Below are 9,497 nucleotides of genomic sequence, written 5' to 3'. Positions count from 1 at the left end.
AGGAGGGAGGAGGAGCTCACCGGAGAGGAGGGGATTTTTTGCCTCACCGGAGAGGAGGGAGGAGGGAGGAGGGAGAGGAGGGAGGAGGAGCTCACCGGAGAGGAGGGGATTTTTTGCCTCACCGGAGAGGAGGGGATTTTTTGCCTCACCGGAGAGGAGGGAGGAGGGAGGAGGGAGAGGAGGGAGGAGGAGCTCACCGGAGAGGAGGGAGGAGGAGCTCACCGGAAGAGGGAGAAGAAACCATGAGGGGAGGGGAGGGGAGGGGAGGAGGGAGGAGGGAGGAGGAGGTCGCCGGAGAGGAGGGAGAAGAAACCATGAGGGGAGGGGAGGGGAGGGGAGGGGAGGAGGGAGGAGGGAGGAGGGAGGAGGGAGGAGGGAGGAGGAGGTCGCCGGAGAGGAGGAGGAGGTCACCGGAGAGGAGAAGTATGGTGGAGGAGAGAAGGGAAGATGAAATGAAGAGAGGAGAAGAGGACGAGCCATATATACGGCATACTAATGGCGCACCGCGGGCAGGTGCGCCATTAGTAATTTTTTTATTTTTTTGATTTATTTTGAATTTTGAAGGCGGGAAGATACTAATGGCGCACCACGGGCAGGTGCGCCATTAGTAATTTTTTTTATTTTTTTGATTTATTTTGAATTTTGAAGGCGGGAAGATACTAATGGCGCACCATGGTCAGGTGCGCCATTAGTATTTTTTTTATTTTTTTGACTTATTTTGAATTTTGAAGGAGGGAAGATACTAATGGCGCACCATGGGCAGGTGCGCCATTAGTAAGTTTGATTTTTTTTGATTTTTTTTGCCTCTCTAGATCTTAAAAGCCCCGCATCTGATTTTGGAAAACTTTTTCATCCGAGTTAGTATGCAAAAGTTATGCCCATTTTTACAAATTCTCGCGAGATTATGCAAATGAAGTCAAAATTCATATTTGCAAATTTTCCCAACAACTAGGCCACATATCACATGGGAAACTTATTTTCTTTTATTTTTTTGACATTTTTATCATTTTGTTTTATTTTTTTTTTAAAAACTGAAAAGGCGATCCAGGGGGGGGGGGTGCATTCGGTGGAAGTGGTGGCCAAGGTTACTAATGGCGCACCGTGGCATGGTGCGCCATTAACTAGTTTAACTAGTAATGGCGCACCACACCCACAGTGCGCCATTAGTATGTTTGGACAGGCGCACTAGTTCAAAAAAAGAAAATTTGATACTAATGGCGCACCGTAGGCAGGGTGCGCCATTAGTAGTTTCAACACTAATGGCGCATCAGAAGGTGGTGCGCCATTAGTATATACTAATGGCGCACCACATGTCTGGTGCGCCATTAGTGTCATTTCCATCTATAGCCCTTTTCCTAGTAGTGTGCTGTTGGTGCTATTCTAAGACAAAGAGTTTATAAGAAACTGAATGTTATTCATTATGCTAGTAAAACTCTAGACAGTGCACAATGGAATTATGCAACTACCAAAAAAGAATTCCTAGCAGTGGTGTTTGCTTGTGACAAATTTAGGTCTTACATTATTGACTCTAAAGTTACCGTTCGCACCAACCATGCTGCTATTAAATATCTTATGGAAAAGAAAGATGCTAAACCTAGACTTATTTGATGAGTTCTCTTGCCACAAGAATTTTATTTACATTTTACTGATAGGAAAGGAGCTGAGAACCCAGTAGTTGATAACTTGTCTAGGCTTGAAAATGTGCTTGATGACCCACCATCGGTTGATGATAGTTTCCTTGATGAGTAGTTAGCTGCAATCAATGTTTCTAATAATACTCCTTGGTATGATGATTATGCTAATTACATTGTTGCTAAGTATTTACCACCTAGCTTTACTTACCAACAAAAGAAAAAATTCTTCTATGACTTAAGATATTACTTTTGGGATGACCCTCATCTTTATAAAGAAGGAGTAGATGGTATTATTAGACGTTGTGTACCTAAGCATGAATAGGGACAAATCCTACGGAAATGTCACTCCGAAGCTTATGGAGGGCATCATGCTGGAGACAGAACTGCTCACATGGTATTGCAATCTGGATTTTATTGGCCTACTCTCTTCAAGGATGCCCGTAAGTTTGTCTTATCTTGTGATGAATGTCAAAGAGTTGGCAATATCAGCAAGCGTCAAGAAATGCCTATGAATTATTCACTTGCTGTTGAACCGTTCGATGTTTGGGGATTTGATTACATGGGACCTTTTCCTTCCTCTAATGGGTGTACACATATTTTGGTTGCTGTTGATTATGTTACTAAATGGGTAGAAGTTATTCCAACCAGTAGTGCTGATCACAACACCTCTAGTAAAATGCTTAAGGAAGTTATTTTCCCAAGGTTTGGAGTCCCTAGATATTTAATGACTGATGGTGGTTCACACTTTATTCATGGTGCTTTTCCTAAAATGCTTGCCAAGTATGATGTTAACCATAGAATTGTATCACCTTATCATCCTTAGACTAGTGGTCAAGTTGAACTTAGAAATAAATAAATAAAATTTATTTTACAAAAGACTGTCAATAGGTCCCGGAAGAATTGGTCTAAGAAATTAGATGATGCACTTTGGGCTTATAGAACAACATATAAAAATCCTATGCAAGGTTGTTAGAATCACGATTTTGAATCGGATCGGAGCCCCGATGGTAGGATCGCAAATCGTAGAATCTTCACTATCAGGATCGTAGAAGCGTAGATTCTATGAAGTAAAATCGTAGAATTAGAGGGGTTAGTTTGGGTCGTAAAGTCGTAGAATCGTATAACAGAATCGCGATTCTGACAACCTTGATCCTATGGGTATGTCTCCTTATAACATGGTTTATGGAAAAGCTTGTCATTTTCCTCTTGAGTTAGAATATAAAGCATATTGGGCAGTCAAAGAACTTAATTATGATTTCAAACTTGCCAGTGAATATTAGCTCATTAGATGAATGGAGAACCCAAGCTTATGAAAATGCCAAATTATTTAAAGAAAATGTTAAAAGATGGCATGATAAAAGAATCCAAAAGCGTGAGTTCAAAGTTGGAGAATATGTTCTTTTGTACAACTCCCGTTTCAGGTTCTTTGCAGGAAAACTCCTGTCCAAATGGGAAGAACCCTATGTTATCGAGGAGGTTTATTGGTCTGGAGCTATAAAAATAAATAATGCTGAAGGTACTAAACCAAAGGTTGTCAATGGGAAACGAATAAAACATTATATCTCAGGTACGCCCATTAATGTTGAAAGTAATATTATCCAAACATTGACACCGGAAGAACACATAAAAGTGTCCTTTCAGAACACTCCAGAATCTTGAATAAGGAGGAGGTACGTGATACGGTAAGTAAACGGATTCCAAAAAATCCGCAAAAGTATTTTTTGTCAGTTTTGGAATATTTAGAAAATTAGGAAAATAAGAAACTACCAGGAAAGTGACCTTGGTGGGCACAAGACACCAGGGCGCGCCTGGCTTGCTAGACGTGCCCAGGTGGGTTGTGCCCACCTAGGGCACCTTCTGGATGCCGTTTTCTTCCGTTTGCTTGTTTTCTAAGATAAAAAATCTTTATATACCCCCCAAACCTATTGACCACCGTATCGCAGAGAAATCTTCTGTTCTCTTTTCTTGCTATTTTTGGACAGATCTGTTAAGCCAGGCGTCATGTCTTTCCCCCCTTCCAACAATGGAGAAGACGATGCAGGGTTAATGCAGGAGGAGCTAGAGGGGGAGGAAGTTCAGAAAGTTACCATGGAGGAAGATGAAGGGGACTCCTTTGGAGTACGGCCCCAGCTTCCGAAAGAGGGACACTAGCTGGTATCTCTACTTGTCCTAACCCTCGTCAAGCCATGAGATCATCGAACAATCAAGCGAGCTTGGAAGTGCAAGAAGAACTCCCACCAAGGAGGCCTTTACACATGTTACATCGTAACAATTTTCACAACTTGATTCACAATTATGGGTTCAAAATACTCCTCGTATGCACATACCATCCAATTGGGACGTTTCTTGTCCAAGAGAAAGTGATGCAGGAGCAAGTTCTTGGGGGCCGGAGAATAAGCATATCATGGATGAGGTGAAGAAAAATGCTGAGTTGCTTGATAAATCTCTTCATGAGATTGAGGGCATAAAGGAGACACTCATGGAAATATTGGGAGTTATATCACCACCACCTTCTTCTTCATCACCAAAAGAAAATTGAGTTCCGGGTATGGGCACTCCCCTTGGCTTCCACCAAGCTTGGGGGAGGTGCCTCTATATCGTATCATCCCCACTATCTTTTGGCCTTACTTATTTTAGTTTGATCTTTTGCTTTAGATGAATAAAAGTTTATTTCCATCCTTTATTTTCAAGAGTTCGCTTAGTGACCTATCCTTGTAATCATGTGTGAGATATGTAATAAAGTTTAGTTTGAGTTTTTGCTTTCTTTACTTTCATGCTGCAATAAAAAGAAAGGAAATAAATTAAAAAAATATCATATGCTAATCTTATGGTAAGTGATGACACCACATAAGGAAAAGTATAATTAGGAAATTTTATTAGAGATTGACAAACATAACATTGGTCAATGATGCAACTCATGAAAGAATTAATAAGGGAAGAGAAGATTCACATATAAAGACACTATCTTAGAAATCTCTTGTGATTGTGAGCCCCCATCAAAATATTATATGCCAAAATTGTTGACGCTGGACAAGGAAGACAATGTAATGATTTATGTTTGTTCATATTCACATAGAAGTTATATTGTCATAGATCCTTCAACATGTGGTGCTTGCCCCTATCTTTGCTAGCCAGAAATTCCGCACTAAGTAGAGATACTACTTGTGCTTCCAAAAACCCTTAAACCCAAATCTTATTTTCTAGGGTCCACCATACCTACCTAGGGATTGAGCAAGATCCCTCAAGTAAGTTTTCATCGGTGCAATAAGGCAATAAAAATTGCTTCTAAAAGTGTGAGATCATTTATTGTAATAGAAAATTGAGCGTTGGGCGAACTTGTGATGGTGAAGAATAAAAGCGACATACTACATAATAAAGGTTGCCATCACAAGGGGCAATACAACGTGACTTTATTTTGCACTAAGGGGTTGAGCATTCAAACAAATAAGCGCATGACAACCTCTGCTTCCCTTTGTAAGGGCCTATCTTTTACTTTTATGTATTTACTTTTATGCAAGAGTCAAAGTTTTCTCTCTCTATTCCTTTTTATTTTTCTCCTTTGGCAAGCATCATGTGATGAGGAAAGATCTAGGCACATATGTCCAGTTGAATATGGGTGACATGAGTTATTATTGTTGACATCACCCTTGAGGTGAACACGCTGGGAGGCGAAACTATAAGCCCCCATCTTTATATGTGTCTGGTTGAAACGTTTTGCTCATGTGTATGCAGTGAGTGTTAGCAATCATAGAAGACTATATGATGGTTGAGTATGTGGACTTGCCTAAAGGCTCCGATACGTGACCCTTCCTGAAAAGATGATGAATTGTAGTTGCAAAGTTGACTGAGAACATAGTTTGTTGGTTTCTAATAGAGTTTATGATTTATACTTCCATTGTGTGATGAATTGCCACTTATTCATGGGAAGTCTATGATACAAGTTCCATGATAAAAGTCTTATGTTTAATTTTTTTGCTGTTTATAATAATCTATATGATTCTTCTATGTCCGTATTTTGTTTTTATCGACACCTCTCTCTCTATAAGCATTTGGACATGTTTTTCGATTTAGGTTTTCGCTTGAGGAGAAGCGAGGTCTAAGCTTGGGGGAGTTGATACGTCCATTTTGCATCATGTTTTCCTACTATTATTTATGATATTTTTCTGCATAATAATGCCTTTTGGAGTAATTCTAATGCCTTATGTCTCATAATATGCAAGGTACACACAAAGAGGGAGAATTCCGGCAGCTGGAAATCTAGACCTGGAAAAGCTACGTCAGGCCACCCATTCTGCACAACTCCAAACAAGCTGAAACTTTACAGAGATTTTTTATGGAATATTTGAAGAATATTAGAGCAAATAAGTACCAGAGGGGGCCCACCAGGTGGGCACAACCCACCTGGGCACGCCAGGGAGCCCAGGCGCGCCCCGGTGGGTTGTGCTCACCTAGGCCCACCTTTAGTTCTGGTATATAAGTCATTTTGACCTAGAAAAAAAATAAGGAGAGGACTTTATGGACGGAGCACTGCCATCTCAAGGCGGAACTTGGGCAGGAGCACTTTTGCCCTTTGGCGGAGCGATTCCACCGGGGGAACTTCCCTCACGGAGGGGGAAATCATCGTCATCATCATCACCAACAACTCTCCCATCTTGGGGAGAGCAATCTCCATCAACATATTCAACAATACCATGTCCTCTCAAACCCTAGTTCATCTCTTTTGTTCAATCTTTGTACCAGAACTATAGATTGGTGCTTGTGGATGACTAGTAGCTAGTGTTGATTACATCTTGTAGTTAATTACTATATAGTTTATTTGGTGGAAGATCATATGTTCAGATCCAATATGCTATTTAATACCCCTCTAATCTTGAGCATGTTTATCACATGTGAGTAGTTATCTTTGTTCTTGAGGTCACGAGAGAAATCATGTTGCAAGTAATCATGTGAACTTGATATGTGTTTGATATTTTGATAGTCTGTATGTTGTGATTCCCTTAGTGGCGTCATGTGAGCATCGACTACATGACACTTCACCATATTTGGGCCTAAGGGAATTGTTATAGGGTGGAACCCTAGATGGAGATCTTTCATGAATTGGAGGGGAAATCCCCAAGAACAAGAAGAACACAAAGGGGGAAAACAAGAAGAACACTCAAATTGACTTGATGCAATCACACATGTGCTTGATCCAGTCACACAAAGAGAGACACAAAGGTCCAAATCCAACACAAGAAGATACAATAGGTAACTAGTTCATCCCAATACTATGAGGAGAGAGGTCTTGATGATCCTATGATGGGGATCCTTCTCCAAGAGGAGGGCTTGACATCCACAAGAGGATCTTATCCCATAGGAGGTCATGATCTCCATGAGGAGGAAGATGAGAAAAGCTCTCTCTTTGTCTATCAAATACTTTGCTATCCTTCTAATGAGCCAGGGGAGGTGTTTATATAGCCTAGGGACCAAATGTGAGGGAGAGGGGGATACAAGGGCCCAAAACCCAAAAATGCACGCAGACATTTGGAGGGGTCCGGGCACCCGGGGTAAAGTGGCCCGGGCACCCGGACCGGTAAGAGGCACGCGCACAGGCGGGGCCAGGCACGTGGACTAGGCCGAGGCTGGCCGGAGCTGGCCCGGGCACCCGGGGTTGGTGGCCCGGGCACCCGGGCGGTTCTGGAGCGGCTGGGCCGGGCACCCGGGCGGCCTCAGCCAGCGCCAGGAAGGGCCGGTCGCCTGGGGCCAACCAGGCTGGGCACCCGGGGTGCTCAGGGGCGTCTCCCAGCTGCCCGGCCGGGCACCCGGGGCAAGGGGAGGCTGGGCACCCGGGGGTTCCTCTTCTTCGTTTCCTCCTCCTTCCTTCTTCTCTTCAGGTGCTAGTGCCTCCGTCCTTGCTTCCTCACGTGCTTCTTCTCGGTACCTAATGATGCACAACATTCCCGCTTGAGGTAGGACCCGATTCATAGGTGATTCCAAATGAAACTCAAAGAGGAAAGGATTGACCTCGTTCTCGATGGCGCGTGCACGAGATCTTGTCCATGGTTCTCTCCATCCTTGCGGTGGTGGTGTGACGTCCATGGTGATGGTCAAGGGATGCTCCGCATCATCTCCCCTCTTGGGAGAGATCCATCCGCGGATCGTGATCTTCATCACTATGTGAAAGAGAGGGTGTCGCTGTGTAGAGGTGGACGACCACCAAGCACTTATCATGTTAAAGCTCGAAATGGGCACTCTCCTATGTCGCACCCTCTTGTGATTCCTTGAAAAGGAGCATGGACAACAAACACTTGGAAAAACAAATGTGGTTAGCATTAGTGCAAAACCAAGCATTCAAGAGGTGATTCACCAAACAAGCGTCATCATCAAGCATAGCATATGGTGTGACAAAGGATTTGGACATGTCATGTAAGCACATAAATTGAGCCAAATCAAGGACATCATGGAAACAAGCATGTAAATGTGAGTTAGAGATGCAAATATGTTTGACAAGAGCATAAGCATCTACCTCAAGGTCATAGCAATCATGCATAAAGTGCTCAATGAACGGTCCATAGTAGGCATAAGAGTCATTCACAATACCAAAGGAGATGATATGTCTGAACACATGCAAGTGAAAGACAATCCAAGCATAATGTGCATAGGGTGTAGTGAAAATCGAGTGGCAGTCAACACAATAGAAATATCAATTGTTCATAATGTGTGAGGGAATCAAAGCAATCATGTGACCAGCAATGTGACATGGCATATGTGAAGCAATGACATTGTTGCAACCAAACATTTGGTAGGAGCAAGTAAGCCAAGGATTGGATGCAACATGAGAAAGCATAGAAATCAAGTCGTGCAAACTAGTGGAGCAAAGATGCAATACACTAGAGGAAATCATGGTAATCATGTCATGTGAGAAAATAATAGGTATAGGCAATGCACATGACATATCCCAAGCACGAATACAAAGCAAGATCAATGTATCATCATAGGCATGGGGCACATAGCAAACACGGCAATAACAAGTAATATCTCCTCCAAGCTTGCAAATACACATACACGTAGTAGAATCAATCATCATGTGTAATGCAAAGCATTGGTCAGAAATGCATGGCAAAGGCATAGGAATGAGCATATCATGCAACGTGAACATGGCAAGATGGGCATAGAAGAAGTAATGGACCATAGCCCATAGCCAAGTGAGGGCCATGTAGAAGAAATATGCAAAGTCTTTGCACAAAGAGAGCGGTGGGAAAGACCATCCATGGGGTCCCAAGTCATCGTTGATCTCTAGAGCTGGTTTTGTCAACTCATGGGATTGCGAGGTTGACAAGTATTCATGGGTACCTACACAAAACAAATACAAAGGAAAAATCATGTGTGCATGATAGATGTACACATCATCCATTATGATGCATATGTGCATGTGTTGGTTAGCACGAAATATCCAATGCTCAAATAAATGAGATGCATGATATACAAACATGTCATCCATCATGAAAGAATAGTTATTGTGTTCAACATGATTGGGACACAATTTATAGCAAGTGTGTGGCACAACAATAGCATTTTTAGTCATGGGATGCATATGGTGCACACAATCAAGGGAATCATGCAAAGAATGGGATGCATCAAAATCTCCTAATATGTATGAGGAAACTATGGTGGTCTTCTCATGAGCATTCGTGGAAACATCACATTGCGAATATTGACAACATCCAAAACAATGCATATCTGAAGTTAGGTGGTCATGTCATGGCATATAAGATAAATGATGCAAAGGAAGCATATCAATATCATCACAAGAAAAACAAATGCCAATAACCATGGGCTTGTCATCTATGCCATATGTGCAAATTGGGTTTATTTTAATGGCAT

Source organism: Triticum aestivum, chromosome 5B (genome assembly GCF_018294505.1).
Source record: "Triticum aestivum cultivar Chinese Spring chromosome 5B, IWGSC CS RefSeq v2.1, whole genome shotgun sequence".
Taxonomy (NCBI): domain Eukaryota; kingdom Viridiplantae; phylum Streptophyta; class Magnoliopsida; order Poales; family Poaceae; genus Triticum; species Triticum aestivum.
Note: the sequence above shows the minus strand (reverse complement) of the source record.